The sequence below is a fragment of the Delphinapterus leucas genome, chromosome 1 (assembly GCF_059928025.1).
Source record: "Delphinapterus leucas isolate spDelLeu-1000000601 "Yukka" chromosome 1, BTC_Dleu_Yukka2, whole genome shotgun sequence".
NCBI lineage: Eukaryota > Metazoa > Chordata > Mammalia > Artiodactyla > Monodontidae > Delphinapterus > Delphinapterus leucas.
In genome coordinates this window covers 155,013,423-155,034,283 of record NC_143129.1, presented here as the reverse complement: position 1 = coordinate 155,034,283, position 20,861 = coordinate 155,013,423, and the positions used below count along the sequence as shown (strand labels likewise).

Genomic DNA, 20,861 nt, shown 5'->3' with positions numbered 1-20,861 from the left:
GTGTCCGGAGCCTGTGCTCCACAACGGGAGGGGCCACAACAGTGAGAGGCCCACGTACAGCAAAAAAAAAAAAAAAAATCAACTAATCAGTGCTCGCTTTGGCAGCACATATACTAAAATTGGACTGATACAGAGAAGATTAGCATGGCCCCTGCGCAAGGGTGACACGCAAATTCATGAAGCATTCCATATTTTTGCCCTGCGTACTGCAAAAAAAAAAAAAAAAATCAACTGACCATAGACTCTTAATTCTATTCCATTGATCTATATGGCTATCTTCATGCCAGTACCACACTGTCTTGATGTCTTGATTACTGAAACTTTGTAGTAAGTTTTGAAATTGGGAAGTGTGAATCCTCCAACTTTGTTCTTCCTTTTCAAGATTGTTTTGGCTATTTGGGGTCTTTTACATATCCGTATTAATTTTAGGATCATCAGGACTTCCCTGGTGGCACAGTGGTTAAGAATCCACCTGACAAAATTTTAAGGCTGTAATGAGGAGTCACATTTAAAATAGTCAATATATTCTCTACAATGAATATGCTCCCTTAATTAAAACATGATGCTGAAAAAAAAAAAAAAGGAATCCGCCTGCTAATGCAGAGGACACTGTTTCGAGCCCTGGTCCAGGAAGACCCCACATGCTGCAGAGCAACTAAGCCTGTGTGCCACAACTACTGAGCCTGTGTTCTAGAGCCCGTGATCCACAACTACTGAAGCCCACGTGTCTAGAGCCCATGCTCCGCAACAAGAGAAGCCACCACAATGAGAAGCCTACGCAACACAATGAAGAGTAGCCCCTGCTCACTGCAGCTGGAGAAAGCCTGCACACAGCAATGAAGACCCAATGCAGCTAAAAATTAATTAATTAATTAATTTTAAAAAAATTTTAGGATCATCTTATCAATCACTACAAAAGAATAGTTGGAATTTTGATAGGGATTCCATTAAATCTCCAGACCAATTTGGAGACTATTGCCAGCTTAACAATATTGTCTTCCAAACCATGAAAATGGGATGTTTTTCTATTTATCTAGATCTCCTTTAATTTCTTTCAACAATGTTTTTCAGTCTTCAATGTAGAAGTCTCACACATATTTCAGTAAATTTATACCTAAATATTGCATTCATTTTGATGCTATCATGAATAAAATTGTTTTCTCAGTTTCATTTTTAAAGTTCATTGCTATACAGAAATACAGTTGATTTTGTCTCTGGATCTTGTATTTTGATCTTGAATCCCGCACACTCGCTTAACCCATTTATTAGTTCTAATAGTTTTTAGTGGATTCTTTAGGATTTTCTGTATATAATATTATTTCATCTACAAATAAAGATAGTTTTACTTTTACCTTAACAATCTTGATGGCTTTTATTTCTTTTCTTGCCCAACTGCCCTGGCTAGTATCTCTAGTACAATGTTGAATAAAGTAACAAGAGCAGACATCCTTGTCTTGTTTCTGATTTTAGAGGGAAAGCATCTAGTCTTTCATCATTATGTATTATGTTAACTGTAGGTTTTTCATAGATGCCTCATATAATGTTGAGGAAATTCTCTTATAGTCCTAGTTTGGTTAGTATCTATCATGAAAAAGAGTTGGAGTTTGTCAAATGTTTGTGTGTGTGTGTGTGTGTGTGTGTGTGTGTGTGTGTGTGTGCGTGTGTGTGTGTATGCCTATTGAGATGATCATGTAGTTTTTGGTTTTTATTCAATTTATATGGTGTATTACATCAATTGATTTTTTAGCTGTTAAATTAACCTTGCATTCCTGGGATAAATTCCCACTTGGTCAACTGTATAATTCTTTTTATATGTTGCTTGATCAGATTGTTATTATTTTGTTGAGGATTCTTGTATCTATCTTCATAAGACATATTAGTCTGTAGTTTTCTTGTGGTATTTTTGTCTGATTTTGGTATTAGTGTAGTACTTGTCTCATGGAATGAGTTGAAAACTGTTTCCTTTTATTTTTTGGAAGAGTTTGTGAAAAATTGGTATTAATTCTTTAAATGTTTGGTAGAATTCACTAATGAAGCCATCTGGGCCTGGGCTTTTACGCATGGACAGTTTTGTTTTTTTAAATTACTAATTCACTCTCTTTACTTATTATGTATCTATTGGGACTATTTCTTCTTGGGTCAGTTTCAGTAGTTTGAGCCTTTCTACAAATTTGCACACTTAATCTACATTATCTAATTGTTGACATAATTGTTTATAGTATTCCCTTATAATCCTTTTTATTTATATGTCAACAGTAATATCCCCACTTTTATTCCTAGTTTTAATAATCTGAGTCTTCTCTCCTTTTTTCTTGTCATGTCTAGCTAAAGGTTTGTAAATTTTTTTCTTCTTTTTAAAAAACCAATTTAATTTTTGGTTTTGTTGATTTTCTCTATTGATTTCTTTTTTATTATTTTTATTTTTTATTTTTTAGTTGTGCTGGGTCTTAGTTGCAGCATGTGTGTTCCTTAGTTGCAGCCAGCAAGCTTCTTAGTTGCGGCTCGCTGGCTCCTTAGTTGTGACACATATGATCCTTAGTTGTGGCATGTGAACTCTTAGTTGCAACATGCATGTGGGATCTAGTTCCCTGACCAGGGATCAAACCTGTGTCCCCTGGATTGGAAGGCAGATTCTTAACCACTGCACCACCAGGGAAGTCCCTCTATTGATTTCTTATTCTGTATTTTGTTTATTTCTGATTTAATCTTTATTATTTCTTTTATTCTATTTGCTTTGGGTTTAATTTTCTCTTCTTCTTCTAGTTTCTTAAGGTGAAAAGCTGGGTTATTGATTTGCAATCATTCTTTTTGAATGTACATCTTTACATTATTTCCCTCTGAGCACTGTTTTCCTGCATCCCATAAGTTTTGATATGTTGTGTTTTTGTTTTCATTCCTCTCAAAGTAATTTCTAATTTCCCTTGTGATTTCTTCTTTACCTCTTGCATGTTTTAGAGTGTGTTGTTTAACTTCCACATATTTGTGAATTCCCACATTTCCTTCAGTTATTTCTAATTTTATTTCATTGTGCCTGGAGAACACAATTTTATTTCATTGTGCCTGAACTCATACATTGTATGAGTTCAGTCCTTTTAAATTTATTAAGCCTTGTTTTATTGCCTAACATATGGTCTATTCTGGGGAATAATTCATGTGCACTTGAGAAGGGTGTGCATTTTGTTGTTGTTGAGTAGAATATTCTATAGATGTCTGTCAGGTCAACTTGGTTTATAGTGTTGTTTAATTCTCCCATTTCTTTTCTGATCTTCTAATTGTCAGTTTTTGCTTTTATAATTTGAAGCTATCTTTACATTCACTGATTATTTCCTCTGCCAGCTCAAATTTGCTGTTGAAGACCTCTAATGATTTTTCCATTTTAATTATATTTTTTTACTCCAGAATTTCTATTTGATTATTTTTTATTATTGTCTCTTTGTTGATATTCTTTAAATGGTGATACATCATTTTCATAATCTCCTTTAGTTCTTTAGACATGGTTTCCTTCAGTGCTTTGAATATATTTAAAATAGTCAATTTTAAGTCTTGGTCTAGAAGGTTCAACATCTGGGCTTCTTCAGGGGCAGTTTTTATTAATTCCCTTTTTCCTGTGAATACTTTTTTGTATTCACAGGAAAAAAACAATAATTTTTCACTAAAACTGGACATTTTAAATACTATTATGTGGTAACTTGGAAATCATTGCCCCCCCCCAGCAGTGTTTATTTTTATTGTTACTTGTAGCTGTGTGGGGTTTTGTTTGTTTGTTTATTTTTGTTTTTAGTGACTTCTCTGAACTAATTCTTTGAAGTGTATATTCTTTATTGTGTGTGGCCAATGAGGTTTTTGCTTGGTTAACTTGGTGGTCAGCAAATGATTGGACAGAGAGAGATTTCCTTAAAACCTGGAATGAATAAGTCATTGCCAAGGGGTTCTGTGTGTGTGTTGGGATGCACCTTCAACACTCAGTCAGGCAGTTTACTACTCCACCTAAGCCTTTACTTCCTATTTACACAGGCCCTCAAGGTCAGCCATAAGTGAGAGCTTGGGGCTTTCTCCAGTCTTCTGGCTTTCTGCACAGCTCTACACATGTATGTGGCCTTGTAGATCCCCAGGAATATGACAGAGCTTTTCAAGACCCCATGGTCATCTCATTCCCTAGATTTTCCTTTTAAGCTTTTTGGTTAGTCTCTTCTACCCCCAGCTGTTATTCATTGCTTCAGGTAGCCATGAAGTTAAAACATTTGCCTGTAATTATTTTCAACAAACACCCCCTCCTTCCCCTCAGGAGGAGGCTGTGTATATGAGCTTGCTTCAAACTAGCCTTGTAATTGGGGTCTTTTTAGGGACAGCCCAAACAATGACAATTCTTTGAGAACAAGTCTTTGGAAGAGATCCAGCTGGAGAGTGGGAGATGAGACTAGAGCAAGTTTAAATGTGACAAAACTTGCTGCTTTTACTGAGATTCAACCATTTTTCTTGAATACACACTTCCCAGGTTACTCCAAGCTCTTGGTTAATTTCCAGAGTTCTGCATATGTTAATCCTGTCAATCGTTTTCCAATTCTTTTGTTGTTTTTATGGAGGAATGAATTTTTGGAGGATCTTATTCTTCCATTTTCCCAATCTGCTTTTAATCTTATTCAATGGGTATTTTATTTCATTTAGTATATTTTTCAGTTCAAGGATTTCCATTGACCTTTTAAAATATATGTAACAGTTTTATTCAGATGTAGTATACATAACATACACTTCACCCAGTTAAAGTGTATAGTTTAATTCACATTCACAGAGTTGTGGTTTTTGTTTTGTTATTTTACAGTTTTTGTACCTCTACTGAAATTCTCCATTTACCACATTATTTTTACCTTTTCCTGTGAGTTCCTTAACATATTTATCAGTTATCTTGTCTGTTAATTCCAACATTGGGTTATCTGAGGGTTTGTTCCTATTGCCTTATTTTTTTTTCTCTACTAAGAGTCACATTTTCCTGTTTCTTCATATGTCTAATAATTTTTTATTGTATACTGGGTATCGTAGGTAAAACATTGTGGAGATTCTGGATTCTGTTATCTTCCTCAGAAGAAGGTTGAGTTTTGTTCTAGTGGGCAGTTAAATTACTGGTACATCACCTTGGGCTTGTGGAAGCTTGGTTTTATGCTTTATTATAAGTCTTTTTTTTTTTTTTTTGGCCTTATTCCTAGGGAGAATTCCTTGGTCCCAGTCATTGTCCTTCTGGAATTTCAGTGGAAAGCCTGTGGTGTTTACAAAGCTCCCCCAAACATGATGACACTCAAACTCCAAGCACTGCTTGCCTTGAAGTGGAGAGCTATGGAAGTCTCTGCTCAGCTGTTTCAGGCTTCTGGAAGGTATTTTCCCTTAATTTTTTTGAAGTCTCTCCACTCATGTAGTTTAGGAGTCAGCCAAGGATTTGAGGAAAATTTATGTACAGATTTGGTGTTCCACTTTCTGTAGTTCCCTCCTTCCTTGTTTTCCCTCCTCAAGTTCCTGCTGCTCTGACAGCCCTAAATCCTGTCCTCTGACTCATCAGGCTACAGCTTTCTATTTGTTCTCTATCCTCACACTTTGCAAGAACTGGGAAATACTCTCTGAGGAGAAACCATATAAACATGGATCTCACCTAGTATGTTCTATTCTTTCAAGTACTGAATTCTCTCAAGTTTCTTCCTGTTTTTTGGTCATTCTCCAGTAGCTTCAAGTCATTTAAAAAATATTTTGACCAGAGTTTATTATTTTTATCTTCAAGAGAACAAATCTGATGTAAATTATGCTGCCAACACCAAAAGTCTGGACCTTGTTCTTAAATTGTTACCGTCTTAATGTTAGCTATAAAAATTATTCATTTATTATCCATTTTATTATATAACTAATAAATACTCTTATGTAAAATAATACAAATAATACAGAGGTATACAAAGGAAAAATTAATTTTTAAGTAATTAAAAAATTAATCACGGGGCTTCCCTGGTGGCACAGTGGTTGAGAGTCCGCCTGCCAATGCAGGGGACATGGGTTCGTGTCCTGGTCCGGGAAGATCCCACATGCCGCGGAGCGGCTAGGCCCGTGAGCCATGGCCGCTGAGCCTGCGCGTCCGGAGCCTGTGCTCCACAACGGGAGAGGCCACAACAGTGAGGGGCCCGCATACCGAAAAAAAATTAATCACTTTAATTACCCCCATCCCATTTTCCTCTCCATATAGTTTGATATTTTTTCTTTATTCACACACACACACAGAAACACACATATATTATTTTTACATGAATGATATACTATACATGTTATTTGGCAATTTGCTTTTTTTTAACTTATGTATTTAAAGGTTTTTCTATGAGTACATATTTATTCTTTTATCAAATATTCATAGGGCACTTGCTATGTGTCAGGCACTATTCCAGGTCCTGGGGATAAATCAGTGAACCAAACATACAAAAGACTTGCTTTCATGAAACTTACATTCTAATGAGGGTAGGAGGAGGTGGATTAGAAATGAACAATAAAAAAAATAAATAAGTAAAGTGATAAGTGATGTGGAGAAAAATTAAGTGAGAAAGGGAATAGGGAGTGCTAGCATGTGGAAGGAAAAGAGGTTTGCCGTTTTTCAGACAGTGAACAAAGAAGACCTCACTCAAAAGGTAATGTTTGAAGAGACGTGCAAGAAGTGAGGCAATATGAGAAAAGAGCTTTCTAGGCAAAGTGAGAGCAAAGGCTTGGCAACAGCCTGCTAGCATGTTTGGAGAACAACAAAGAGGCTTCTGTGTCTGAAGCAGAGTGAGGAAGGGAGCAGTAATTGGAGATGAGGTCAGGTTGCTATAGAGGGCCATAAACACCAATGACATTCCATGGAAGGGGTCAACTTGACCCTCTTGAGCCACTAGTATTTTTTCTTCAGTTGACTCTACATGGTGTTCCTGCTGAACCTGGCCCCCACAACCCAGTGCATGCTCTTCTACTCTGATGCTGAGGCCTGGGTCTTTCTTAGTAGAGTTGCAACTTAACTCTAGTTTCCCCAAAACATTACCATGCCTAGGTGCTCTGACCTAAAAGCACAGCTTTCCCAATGATCTCTTAGATACTTGTTTTGAGCCCAGATTCCCCCTTCCTTCGTGGTGATTTCGCCACTGGAAACCACTGTGTTCTTCTTACCAGCAGACCTACATCAGGGCATTAGTGTTCTACCTGTCAGGTCTCCTTAACTTCCAATGTCAGAAGAGAGGCTACAACTGCCATCCCCTCCTCAGAGGACTTGTGCTTCTCATGTAAATCAGTTTACCTTCTCCTCAAAGACCAAACCTCCATAGCAAGGGCATCTGTAAGAATCCTGCTTTGATGAAGCCACAGAAAGCTTCATTTCACCATTCTCTCAGGGCAAGGGGTGCCTGTCTAACGTACACTGCCATAAATAATGGATACCACGAAAGCTATCCTTCCCTGAATGGAGAAGGTTTTTTTCAAGGTGAAATGTTAAAATCACCTAAGCAGAGAAGCAGGGCAGCTGCTTGGCCCTCTCTTACATATGGATGTATTATAATTTAATTGACCTTTCCTCTACTTTTAGATATTTGTTTCCCTCCTTTTTTATTATTATAAATAATTCTGCAATGAGTATCTTGGCATGAGTGTAGATATTTCTGTAAAATAGATTCTTGAAAGAAGAATTGCTGGGTCAAAAGACACATGCATTTAAATTTAAAGCACTCCCAAATTGCCCTACAAAAACATGTTACAGATTTTTATTCCTATGAGAATGTGTTTCCCCACTTCATCACCATCACTAAATATTAAGGATCATTTTTCACTTTTGATATTAATATTGTTTCAATTTCCATATCTCTGATTACTAGTGAGGTTGAACTTGTTTTTATGTCTACCAACCATTTTTATTTTTCTGTGAACTGACTGTTCATAACCTTTGCTTATTTTTCTATTGGATAGTTTGTCATTTTCTTATCTTGCACACATTGTTTTAAGTTTATTCCTAGATATTTCGAAGTTGTTGTCGTTAATTGATTACTACGGACAAATAGTAGAGCTATTGATTTTGGTGTCTTGGTCTTATTGCTGGCATCCTTCCTGAACATTTTTCTTGATTTTAATAGTTTTATAGTTGATTATCATTTCTTTCCTGGGGAACCCATCATATACGTGCAAATAAGGGTTTACTGTGACTACTGATGTATTTGGTCTTATGCCTACTATTTTGGTCTGTATTTTCTGTTGATCATTTTTTCTGATTTCCTTTTTCTCTTCATGCCTTTTGAGGCTTGATAGCATGTCTTTGTTCCTTTTGTGGTCTGGAAGATCTGCATTCTGTTTCTACACTTCTAGTGGTTGTCCTTGTATATTTTGTTAAATATTGAAACAAATTTTCCTATTAATGTCAAGAATCAGATCAGCTAATAAATTTCCTCCAAATAAGATAAGATCATTAACTGCACTCCACTCCTCACCCCTTTTTTATTGAAGCCATTTGAAATCTTAGTATCAGATTCTTTTTTACAATCGTTTTTCACATTGCATCTCTATTACTTAGGAATCCTTTACTTTCTGCTTTTTGCTATGTAGCATCTTCTATTTTCTTTTGTCACCTCCCACGATTTAAAAGGTAGTAATCCTGTTTTTCATTTTACTGGTGATTGACTTTTATATTTACCAACTATATTCCTAAACCTCTATTTCTCTGATTAGGAAAGTAAAGAACAATCAATATCTCCCACTCCCTTACTTTATGTCAGATGAAGATTTTAGTGTATCCTTACCTGTCTTGCCCTCTGTTCTCTCATTTCCCTGTCTTTTAAAATGTACTGTGTGTTTATAAATCCAGCTTGCATTTCAACCATATATATTTTGTTGTTTTTGTTCAAGTCTTATGATATATTTAGTTCATTTTAAATGCTTGCAACCAAACCTTTTATATTACAGTGTTCCCATTTTCAAGTTCTTAATTTTAATTCATCTCCTGAGCAGCTGAAATATGTCTTCAGGTTGTTTACTTAGGAAGAACACACACGTGATACATTTTCTACATCCTTCTCTGTATATCTAGAATGTATTTCTGTTGTTTTCGCACATGAATGACAATTTGTTGGGTATGGAATTCTTGTATCACCATCTTTTTCACCCAAAACTATAATCATTGCTCCCTATTGTCTAGCACTTAGAAATACTGAGGCAAAGCCTAAGACCAACCTAAAACTTCCCCCTTTGTAACCTGATTTAATCTGTGGATCTGTGCAATATTTTTCCTTCATGGAAGAAAAAGAATTTTTGCATGGCTAGGATATGTCCTGGTATATCATTCTTTTGTTAATTTTCCATGGAACTCATTGATTTATTTACCCAATCATTTTTCAGCTCAGGTCATTTCCCGTTGAGTATGTGAATATTACTTCTGTTCATTTGACGGTAATGATTGTAAATATCTCTTGGCTGTGCCCTCTTTTCCATCATCTCTCATCTCTCACCAGGGTGAAGGCAACACCCTGCTTTCACTCGGCCCCTACTCACTTTTCATTCTCTACTTCCATTTAAGACCCTTGCGCTGAGGACCCTGACTGCCCTGTTCGCTGCTCTGAACACGAGCTTCCCACTGCCCTGGGACTGTGACCCAGATCCTGAATGTAGCTACTGCAGCCTCTGGTGAGGCACCCCCATCCCCAGCCTCGTCTCCCACTACATACCTACCGTGTACCCTACACACCAGCCACGCTGCTTCCTCTTACTCCTTCAGTTAGGCCGGCTCCCTCCGCGCCCGCCACTCTCACCATTGGCCACCCAGGCCTGGCCAATCAGAATGCCCCATTCCCTAGGCCACAGAGATCAGGCCAGAGGAGGCATCTGATCTACGCTGGACCAATCACCAGTTGTCTGGGCCCTGATTTCTGCCCCTCTGCTCTTATAGCCTGGCCAACTCCTCCCTGTTCTTTTTTTTTTTTTTTTTAATTTTTATTAGAGTAATAGTTGCTTTACAATGTTGTGTTAGTTTCTGCTGTACAGCAAAGTGAATCAGTTATACGTATACATATATCCCCTCTTTTTTAGATTTTCTTCCCATTTAGGTCTCCCTGTTCTTTAGATCTCAGCTTAAATATTGCTTCCTAGAAAAACTCTCCCTGACCCTCGCACCTCCCCTCTGTTATGTCTGGAACTTCGTCTTTTGTTCATTTTTTTCAATAAGTATTTTTGAGCATCCCCTATGTGCCTGGGGATACATCAATGAGCAATAGAGATGACCCTGCCCTCACAGAGCTTCATTCTACAGGTGTTTCTTCATGGTGCTTCTTAGAATTAGTATATAAAATAATTGATTGTGGGATTCTTTTTTTTTTTTTTTTTTTTTGCGGTACGCGGGCCTCTCACTGTTGTGGCCTCTCCCGTTGAGGAGCAGAGGCTCCGGACGCACAGGCTCAGCGGCCATGGCTCACGGGCACAGCCGCTCCGCGGCATGTGGGGTCTTCCCGGACCGGGGCACGAACCTGTGTTCGCTGCATCGGCAGGCAGACTCTCAACCACTGCGCCACCAGGGAAGCCCTGTGGGATTCTTTTCATTCTGCCTCTTTCAGAAAACAGTAAGCTCTCTGAGGGCAGGGATCAAATCCACTTGTTTATACTTGTAGCTCTGGGATATAAGTCACTTCTTGGTATATGATAGGCACTCAATAAATGTTTGATGAATGAATTAATGAATTCATGCTATTTGTAGAAGTCAGGACTCTTTCAGTTACAATCCATCTCAAACTAGCTTCAGCAAAAAGGTAAAGAAAAGAAAAAAAAAAGAAGAAGTAAAAGGAAACGAAAAAAGAGAAAGAAGTGAAAAGAAAAAAGCAAGGGGAGGGCTTCCCTGGTGGCGCAGTGGTTGAGAGTCCGCCTGCCGATGCAGGGGACACGGGTTCGTGTCCCGGTCCGGGAAGATCCCACATGCCGTGGAGCGGCTGTGCCCGTGAGCCATGGCCGCTGAGCCTGCGCGTCCGGAGCCTGTGCTCTTCAATGGGAGAGGCCACAACAGTGAGAGGCCCGCATACCGCAAAAAAAAAAAAAAAAAAAAAAGCAAAGGGAGATGTGGATTCATAGGCTCACTCCAGGGGAAAGGCCACGGGCAGCTCTAGCATCGTGCCTAGTGGACCCAGCGCCCCCCTCAATGCCACCAGGGCTCCCTCTGCTTCCCTCTGTGTATTGATCTCCTCTCCGGCTCTAGATGGATTTCCTCCATGTTGCCAGGGGAGATAGGTGCCGACAGTTCCAAATTCACATATTCTCAGTTTAGCAACACCAAAGAAAAAGCCTTTGTTTCTCTCAGCATCTGTATGTTTGCAGGGCCCAGACAACTGGTGATTGGTCCAGCGTAGGTCAGATGCCTCCTCTGGCCTGATCTCTGTGTCCTAGGGAATGGGGCGTTGTGACTGGCCAGGCCTGGGTGGCACACCTCTCCCTGAGGGTCTGGGGGAAGTCAGGTGGGCAGGACACCGTGACCTTCACACCAAGAAGTCTCGCAGTTCAGGAGATATCCCCCGAAGGAATAACAGGTGTCACCAACAGGAAGAAAGAAACATGCTACTAGGACAAATGCAACAATTGCCCCCGTATCACAGGATGGCTTTTCTTGCATTATTTTATTTTTTGCAGCCAGTGCTTTTGCATCTCTCTCCCTTAGTCTATTCATTCTGTCTTCTGGTTAGCAGCTGTTTCCTGGGGTGCTGTCTGCGTGCTCAGCACAGGCAGTAGAGGGGTCCCGGGAACCTTGCACCTGCTATACACAAAGCTACCTTTTGAAGACAGTAGCTTCAGATGGCTCTTTCATACTCGGGGAACCCTTGTCCCAGAGTAATGCTCCACTGGAGAAGGGCCAAACGGCCCCAATCAAATCATTTTGCATCTCTGTGATCCAGACCGGAAGACCAGTAGAACTGCTAGTTCGATTTCGTGTGTTGAGGAGCTAGCTCTTCATCTGGAGCCCTCCCAGGCCCACACTGCACAGTTTGCTGTCCTGTAACACAGAGTTAGGGTCCAGGTTCAGATCAGCATAAACAGGTTATTCACTTACATGAAAGTCCAGTGGGCTATACCCAAGTCAGGCAAGATATAAGAGGACTTTGCCCTGGGGTCCCAACAGCAGCTATAATTCAGATTTCTCCACCTGCTCCCCTCACAAGCATCACATCTAGACATTCCTGCTTCCTGAAAGGCCAGCCCTGGAGATGAGAGTCCTGGCAGTGATAGACTCACATAACCTTGGAGAGAGGGCGCCTCCTCCACTCCACATGGCCTGTATCATCTGCTCAAGCCCACTGCTCTTCCCGGGGTCTCACTGAGTCCCTCAGTTTTTTTCTGAAGGCCCTATAGCTCTGAAGGGCTCACACTTCATGAGCCTAGGATCAAATTCAAGGCAGACACTATGGGCTCCCCAGCCCCCTTTTCCCCAGGCACATGTGCCCTGAAATATCCCCCAGGCAGGGCAGGTTCAGTTCCAGGACCCAGCAGGCAGGATCGGTCTCCAAAGCAGCAAAGCCCTCCCTCTTCCTCCTGCTGGAGGGAGCCTTCTGAGTCCTGAAGCCATTCTTCCCACTAACCACACTCTCTAGGGCTGCATGGAGTCATGTTTGTCCTGGAGAAGGGAGGAGCCGAAACAGGAGGTCTTCATTTGGAATCCGAGCACAGAGGCCTCTCTCACGCCTTCATTTGAACCTTCTCTGGATTTCACTGGCTTATCATGTCGCTTGCATATGAGTGGGCCACCCAGGGCTGTGCTGGCTCTCCCCTGACACCCTTGAGGCCAGTCCCTGCATGCGGCTGCATCCCAGATAAACAGAATTGCAGCTCCAAAGGCAGCAATAGATAACGTCGATTTTTCTGAGGCTCTGCGAGATGACAGGGGAGTCCAGCGCTCCCCTCAGGCTCCTTCCACCAAGTCCTTCTGCGCACAGCAGCTACACATCCCTCCCGTCTCCCCAACCTTTCTTCCTTGCTCTCTCTCCCTCTCTCCGTGGTGGCTCCAGCCTCCCCTCTCCTCTCTCTCAAAAGCAGCATGTAAACACCGCCCCCCACCCCCTGCATCCTTAGCCAGATGGAGGCCACCACCTGCTGGCCGTTCCCCTAGCACCCCCAGAAAGGCCTCGGTTCATCTCCTGCCCTCTCCTGCTCAACAGATGCCTCTGGTCTTTAGCAGAGAAATGGGTGTGCTATTTGCTTGTGCCCAGGAGTTTCTTCCGGCTCAAGCCCAGACCACTTCCCCCTCCTCCCTTCCCACCCCATCCTTGCCTTCATCCCTGAAGCTTTGCTCACAGACGTGCCTGCCAGTCCCATCCTGTCTCTTCAGGACAGTCTCCTCCAGGACCTCTCCCCCGACCCCCGCTGGCCCGAAGAGTACCCTTGGTGGTTACCAAAACCTGTGGTGATGCCCTGGAGCTGAGGAATGTGTGACTGCTACGGAGGCAAACCCACGGGTCCTGGGATTCACTAGGAGCTGAGCTGGAAGCTGGTCCTTCAGCCGGGGGCTGCTGTCCTATGTCTCCCACTCCCTCGTTTTCCTGGGCACCACTCTGTCCACTTTGGTCTCCCTTCCCCAGGAGAAATGCCATGTTTGCCAAGCTCTTTTCCCATGGGCACGGTCTGCTATAACAAACCCTTCATTGCCACAATCTGTACACATTTTCCGGACAGGAGAGGGTGGAGAGTTTCATGCCACAAAGCCCTGGACTGTCCTGGGTTGGCCCCAAGGCTGTCTGCCCATTGCTGGACCCTATGGGGAGCCACGAGAGCCAGGAATCTCCATGCACCAAACTTGGGCACGGTATCTAGACAGGTCTGGAGCCCATCTGAGGGACCCTCAGATTGGGGCTTATCTCCCGGCTCCCCAGGGCTCATCTATCGAGAATTTGACCTACATCACCTCCAGCTTCCTGTGTCATCCTCTCTGATCCCAACCTCCCTCTCTTCCTCCCTCACTAAGAGCTGGAATGCAGGTGGCCCCTCCAGATTCTAGAGGGTCTAAAATTGTTCAGGAAAACCTGGCCAAATCATCCCCACACTGTCTGGCTTCGACCATTCTAGATTCTCAAAGCTGGGCTTGTACACCGTGCAAACAGCTCGCTCTAAACGTTTCTGCAGCCCATACACACGTGTGAGAGTGCCTCCCCATTCCCGGTGACCTGGGGTCACTACCTCAACACTGGAAACAGGCACCTCACCTCCTTGCTCTGTGCTGTCACAGCTGTCAGCTCATAGGACCACTTGGTTCCCCAGAAGCAAACCCTGAAAGGAGAATTTGTACGCAGGAGATTTAAGAGTTCCTGGGAATAAACACTGGGGAGTCAGCGGGGGGGGCGGCCATCAGGCAGGGAGGGGGTCAAGTGAGGGTGGGATATTGAGCAAAGTCCCATGGTGGGTAACCTTGGCTTGATCCCACACGGGGACTTTGAGGACCACCCCGCAGGGTCATCCTGACCAGGGAGCAGGGGAGCCCCACAGTCACTGGTAAAGGCTGCCCCTGCCCTGTGTCAGTTCCCAGGCCCCTGCCTGAGCTCAGTCTCTGACAAAGATGGAGAGCAGGCTCTTGGGTGTGAAAGAGCTCGGGAGCTGATATGCAAGAAACATCCAGGGGAATATGGGCAGAGCACTGACAGCATCAGCGAGTCTCTCTGCAGTAACTTCTTTTTTTTTTTAATTTATTTATCTTTGGCTGCATTGGGTCTTCATTGCTGCATGCAGCCTTTCTCTCTAGTTGCGGAGAGCGGGGGCGACTCTTCATTGCAGTGCGCGGGCTTCTCATTGCGCTGGCTTCTCTTGTTGCGGAGCACGGGCTCTAGGCATGCGGGCTTCAGTAGTTGTGGCACGTGGGCTCAGTAGTTGTGGTGCACGGGCTTAGTTGCTCCACGGCGTGTGGGATCTTCCCTGACCAGGGCTCGAACCCGTGTCCTTTGCCTTGGCAGGCAGATTCTTAACCACTGCGCCACCAGGGAAGCCCTGCAATCACTTCTTAATGCAAACTCTTCATATCTGAAATCTGCCACTCTAAGTCATCTCCCATCCTGTGCAGAGTGCCTTTTTGCCCCATCCTATCCCTTGGCATCTGCTCAGCCAGCAGGTGAAGTAAGAGTGGACCCCAAACTAATCCAGTTATATGGGCTCCCAACTCCTCTCCCCTCCAGGAAAAGATTGACCCCCTTAAGGAACTGAAAGTCTGTTGATGCTGGAGTTTCCTATTTCCTCACAGAGAGGGACTCACACATGAAGGGTAGCAAGGATTTGGAGCATCCGCATGCCCCACAGAGGAGGCAGCCCCTGGACAGGTGGGGGTGTCCATCTTGGGCAAAACCACCCTCTAATCCATCAACTGAGTGACTGGTAGGTTTCCCCTTGCCCATCTGCTCCAGCTCCCAAGCTCTCCACCCACCACCCCTCCCTTCGTGATACTCTTTTCTTCTTCCTTATCGTCTGCTATCTCCAGATTAAGTGTTGTGAAGAGGGCTTCCCGCATCCCCGTGGAGAGGAGTAGGTGTCCGGGATCAAGGCGTCACTAGGATCCCCTGCCAAATGGTCATCAGGCGTCCTTCCCGTCCTCGTCATCCTCCTCACATTCGTCTCCTACCCACTCCTCACCAAGAGAGAGGGCTGACTTCCCCTCAGCCTCATTAGGGCCTTTCCTGCTCCACTGATCATGGGGTTATGGTCAGAGTCCTCAGGCAAGTAGACTGCCACCCTTCCAGGTCTCCCTTGGGTGGGAGTTTGCTTGGATGCACAATGTTAACAGCCCTGCCCGTCTCCAGTCTGCAACCCTGGCTCTGTACCTGGGTAAATTAGTAAGAAACCTCGCCATCGTGTCGACAAGAATACCAGCTCAAATTGCTTTAAATAAAAGGGGAATGTATTGGTTCATTAACTGAAAAATCACAAGGGCAGTTAGCTTCAGGCTCAGCTGGATCCAGGTACTTAAAGTGTTGATAAACTACTGCCTGTAAGCCACATCTGGCCTGGCCTGCCACCTGTTTTATAAATACCTTGGTACTGAAACACAGCCATGCTTATTTGTTTACATGTTATCTATGGTGGCTTTCAGTCTACAACCAAAGAGCTGAGTAGTCGCAACAGAGACCTATGGCCCACAAAACTGAAAATATTTACTACTGGCTTTTTGTAGATAACTTTGCCAACCCCTGACTTAAACAATATCATCAGGAATCTACCTTTATCTCTTGGCTGATGGTTGTGGTGAGTTCCCCTAGTCCCTGATCCCTAAACTACACAGACTGAGAGTGGCTGAGGTGTGGTTCCCTAAGTGAAAAGTGGAGTGCGATCCCTGGAAGAAGGATAAGTGGCTTCTGAGCAGGCCAAAACAACAGATGTCTGCTCTGCAGGCTCCGATCTTGTTTTCTGTGCTGTGTTCCACCAAGCCACCGTGGTGACAAACCACTAGCCACCTGGAGCTTATCCTTCAGATTGGTGGCATACTGAGTGGGACTGTCCCTGTGTGGCCCCTTGTTGTCAAGCCCCAAATGAGATCCATCAGTGGCCATGGCTCCAGCGCAACTATCACGATGGAGTGCCACCAGCAGCAGTGTTCCCAGGGCTTGGCATGGATTAGAGCATCTGCACCCCAGCACCACTGCCACTGTTGATCTGGATAGAACCTTCCATGCATGTTTAGTAAAGTTCTGTGGAACCCCTTTGGGTTGGGGTCCATTTCAGGGAGTGGCCCTAGCCTTGCCAATTACAATTCTGCTAGTAAAAGGATTCCCCAAAATCTCACAATTTCTTGGTGAGGGTGTAAAAAGACAGGAAATGCACAAACTGAGAACTTCTCCCACCACACCCCTGCCTAGAGGATGCTTCTGGATCCCTGGTGGGATGCCCGGGCATGGAAGGAACTGTGCCATCCCAATTTTGACTCTCCAGTTTCAGAAGACAACTGTCAAAGTACACTATTTCTAAGAGCGTGCCACTCTGAGTCCTCTCCAGATAGGCTGGTCGGGAAGCAATGTTGTACACGTAATGCACTGGGCGCATCTGTCCCACTTTATCTGGATGTCCTCTGCCGTCATGGGCCAGAGGAGCATGCCCTAATTAGCCCCAGCATCTGTTCCCTCCCCAAGGCCCAGTGTCATCACGCATGGACCTCAGTGCTGTGGGGCAGCCTTTTTGAAACTGTACCAACTGCTTCCACGGTCCATTTACGAGGCACACAGGATTCTATGTGATACCTGATAATCGGGGCGATGTCCTAGAGTAGGACATTTGGGCCATAAGAGGAGCTTCATACCCTCCCTGCTAGAAGGATCCACTTCTTCCCCTTCACTGTCAACCACAGCTCACTTCCTGGCAGAGCTCTTTGCTGACTCCCCACCTCCATCTGGGGAGGCACAGTTGGGTTATGTAATTCAAGGTTGTAAGTACAGCTTCTGAGGGTTGCCCCAGGCCGTCAGCCAAGCCTCTTTTCCAGACCCCTTTGCCATTCCAAATGGCCTGCACTCCCTCATTAAAGATGGTCTCAGCGACCTGAGAACATGACCTTTGCAATGTAGCAGCTGCACCTTCACAGCAGATAACAATGCTGGAATTACAGGCCCCTGGAGCTTCCGTCCAGCTTACCTCTTCATACCCAATTCAGTACTGGAAAATGAGGCAGGTAGCAACCCATGCCAGGAAGGGTACACCATACGCATATTCCTTAAATGTATTCTTGGTGATCCACTTCAGCATTAAAAACTCTATAGTCTGTTAATGGGGTCTTGGGCCTCACTGCCAGGTGGGCTTTGATGAGCAGTGTCACAGTTTTATTATTCCCATAGACCCAATATTACATCATCTTCCATCTTCTTGTCCTAGACCAAGGTTGTCTGTCTGCCTGGCATACTTTCCTGTAGGGAACCATCCCCCCTCTAATTCCATGTGGTTTAGGTGGCACTGAGCCCCACTCAGTCCCCAGTCCCAGAGCCCAGAGATGGGTATGTGACACAGGCCTGCAGATCATTCCATTTCACTAGCCTTAGTGATTAGTTCAGGGATGGGCACATAGCCAAGCTGGGCCAACCTGACACTTCCCTGAGAGTTTTCTGTCAGCTCCATCAAGAAAATGCTCCCTCCTTTTCTGAGAGTTCAAGCTGGAGCCACCTGTGGCCATTTCACTGTCCCCATGGAGGAAAAATTCTACAGTAGAAGAGAATGAAGCCAACAAGTCAGCTGAACCAGAGATCAAGTAGAGATGAGAGATGAAGAGAGACACAGACAGAGACAGAGAAAGAGAGCACTTTGATGACCATATTTGAGCCCCTGGACCCAACCATGTCTGAGTATCAATCCTTTGAGGAAATAAAATATTATAAGCCCCCAATCTCTTAGTTCATGTATGTTTAGAAATGTAGTTGAAACAACAAATAAGGAATCTTGAGAGAATGAGAAGTTATTGCCATGAGGGCTTTTGAGAAGGCAAAGCATTGGGCTGGATATAATTTTTGTGTGGCAAAGATTAGGAGTAAGTTGAAAGGTACAAGGAATACATAGAGAGAAAGAGAGAGGGGGGAAGAGGGAGGGAGGGAGAGAGAATATTAACCATATGGAGTTAAGATCTTATTTCAAATTACATTTATTCTTATTTTATATCTTGTCATGGTGATATTGAGTAGTTTGTATGCAAGAAGTTCTCCTATAAAATTCTATTCTAACTACAATCGTTTATTGTTTTATAACCCTTAACCTTGAGACTATGATGCTTGTTTATTGTAGGAAATTGTACTTACTCATTGTAAGTTTGTCATAGGAAATTGAACTTTCCATCAACCTTGTAATATTTAACCTGCTGAGTAGGACTTCAGTGCTTTTGTTTTATTTCAACCAACCAGCAGTGTAAGTATGGTAGAGTTTCTTGTCATTTGGAAAAACAATTTGTAAGTTTTTTCCCCCTTGCAGAAATTATGTAAGAAAAACAAGTACTAATTATAGCCAACTCACATTAAAAACACAATGCAGAATTTAAACTTTTTCTTCCACACCCTGGACTTTTCAGTTACACAGACCAATGCATTGTACTTTCTCTGCCATGTGCAATGGAAAGAATCCTGACTAATGTACCTTCCAAGGAGGAGTGGTGAGGGAGGCCGGTCAGGCGGGTCAGCAGGGTCATCCAGGAGCACAGAGTAGCTGATCCCTGGGGTTCTGAGTACCCTGCCCTCTTTCAGGGCCTGTGGCTACCCCAGATATTTTAGAGATCGCTGGGCATCAGCACTGACCTAACATTGATTCCCAGAGCTCCTGATACCAGTAGGTCCACTGGTTAGAGTGGGAGTGTGTGGGGCTGGGGGCAAATGGAGATCTGAACCTGACTCCACCTCACAGAAGCCCCAGTGAGGCCCCGACGCTATCCGCAGTCATTCCCCGCAGGTGTAGCCGGGACCCAGAGCTCCAGCAGCTCCTGACCCCCACCCAGATCCCTGCCCTGGATGGATGAAGAGCTTTTTTCACAGGAGGGACCTAGTGTGAGCTCCTGGATTCTCCCTCTCCATCTAAACAAAATAAAAGGTATCCTAGGGGGCTTCCCTGGTGGCGCAGTGGTTGAGAGTCCGCCTGCCGATGCAGGGGACACGGGTTCGTGCCCCGGTCCGGGAAGATCCCACACGCCGCGGAGCGGCTGGGCCCGTGAGCCATGGCCGCTGAGCCTGCGCGTCCGGAGCCTGTGCTCCGCAACGGGAGAGGCCACAACAGTGAGAGGCCCGCGTACCGCAAAAAAAAAAAAAAAGGAATCCTATATCCCTGGGACAATTATGTATGTTGGTGAAACCACTAATAACTTGAAATATACAGGATTCGTGATTTCCATCACATACCAATGCTTCCTCATTTCTTTTGGCCCTAGCCTTGGAGAATGGCAGTGGATCATCACGCGCTTCCTTAGTGACACTGTTTGCATCTGTTGCTCCAGATGTGCTCAGATCATACATGTGCACACAGCTCCCTGCACGGCTGCCTCCCCTGGACGTTGTCTGGGGCTGCCTGGTTGAACCATCCGTGCTCAACAATTACACCCTCCAGCCACTCCGGAGCCAGATGTGACTGTAACCTCTCGCTCCCCCCTACCCCGCCGCTGGCCCCACCCCGGGTCTCTCTTCTTCTTCCTTCCATTGCTGGATGCCCTTTTTTCCTCAGTACATTCCTTACCGTTCCTGGGATACCACAGTGGGGAACATTGGGATGAACAGTAGCATGGTGAGGTTGCCAGCCTCGGTCGATACTCCTGGGTGCTTTTCACTGACACTACTCAACACGACCCTGTAAGCGTGCAAGTGAGGGAGAAGTAGAGTTTACTGTAAGCAACTGTACTGTTAGAAAAGGGCACACACCTAAAGCACTAAAATCATTGCTGACTTCCGACTTGAGTTTTTCTTCCAATCTGTACAGTGTATCCAGAGAACTTTCAAGAATGGCTGGACCCTAATAGCGGCACAGTCGGCAAGGGCCTTCTCGTGCAGGCTCTCAGCGCACCCCAAACCACCACCCTCTTGACACTGGGAGGAAGAGAACCCTCTCCTGAACCCTGTCTCTCTCTTCTCTGGCTTCACCCGTTTGTGTCTTGTCTTTCCTTCCCCGGTGCAGGAGCCTGCCTCCTTGAGCTCTGGTTCAAGCTGTCAGTGGTTCAGTTCTGTGGTTTTACTCCAGATGACTAGGAGTGGGGTGCAGATGCGGGCCGTTGGTTGGGAGAATATCAAGAAAGAAAGACTTTTCCTACCACCACTGCAATCTCCTCTTGGCACCTGGCCTGCGTGTTGTTATGTACAAAGAGCTCTTGTCTCTTTGGTCAGGAGTCACACGGCCACACGCCCTTTTGGTCACTCAGGCCTTTATATGTCTCATGCTTCAGGAAG

General features: G+C 44.3%; 1 non-coding gene across 1 annotated transcript; it reads left to right on the top strand.

Annotated features, from left to right (window-relative positions):
* Nucleotides 1-89: 89 nt before the first annotated feature.
* LOC115801881 (U6 spliceosomal RNA) lies at nt 90-196 on the top strand. Its single transcript, XR_004022239.1, has one exon. It is a non-coding gene; the product is annotated as a U6 spliceosomal RNA (small nuclear RNA).
* Nucleotides 197-20,861: the final 20,665 nt, after the last annotated feature.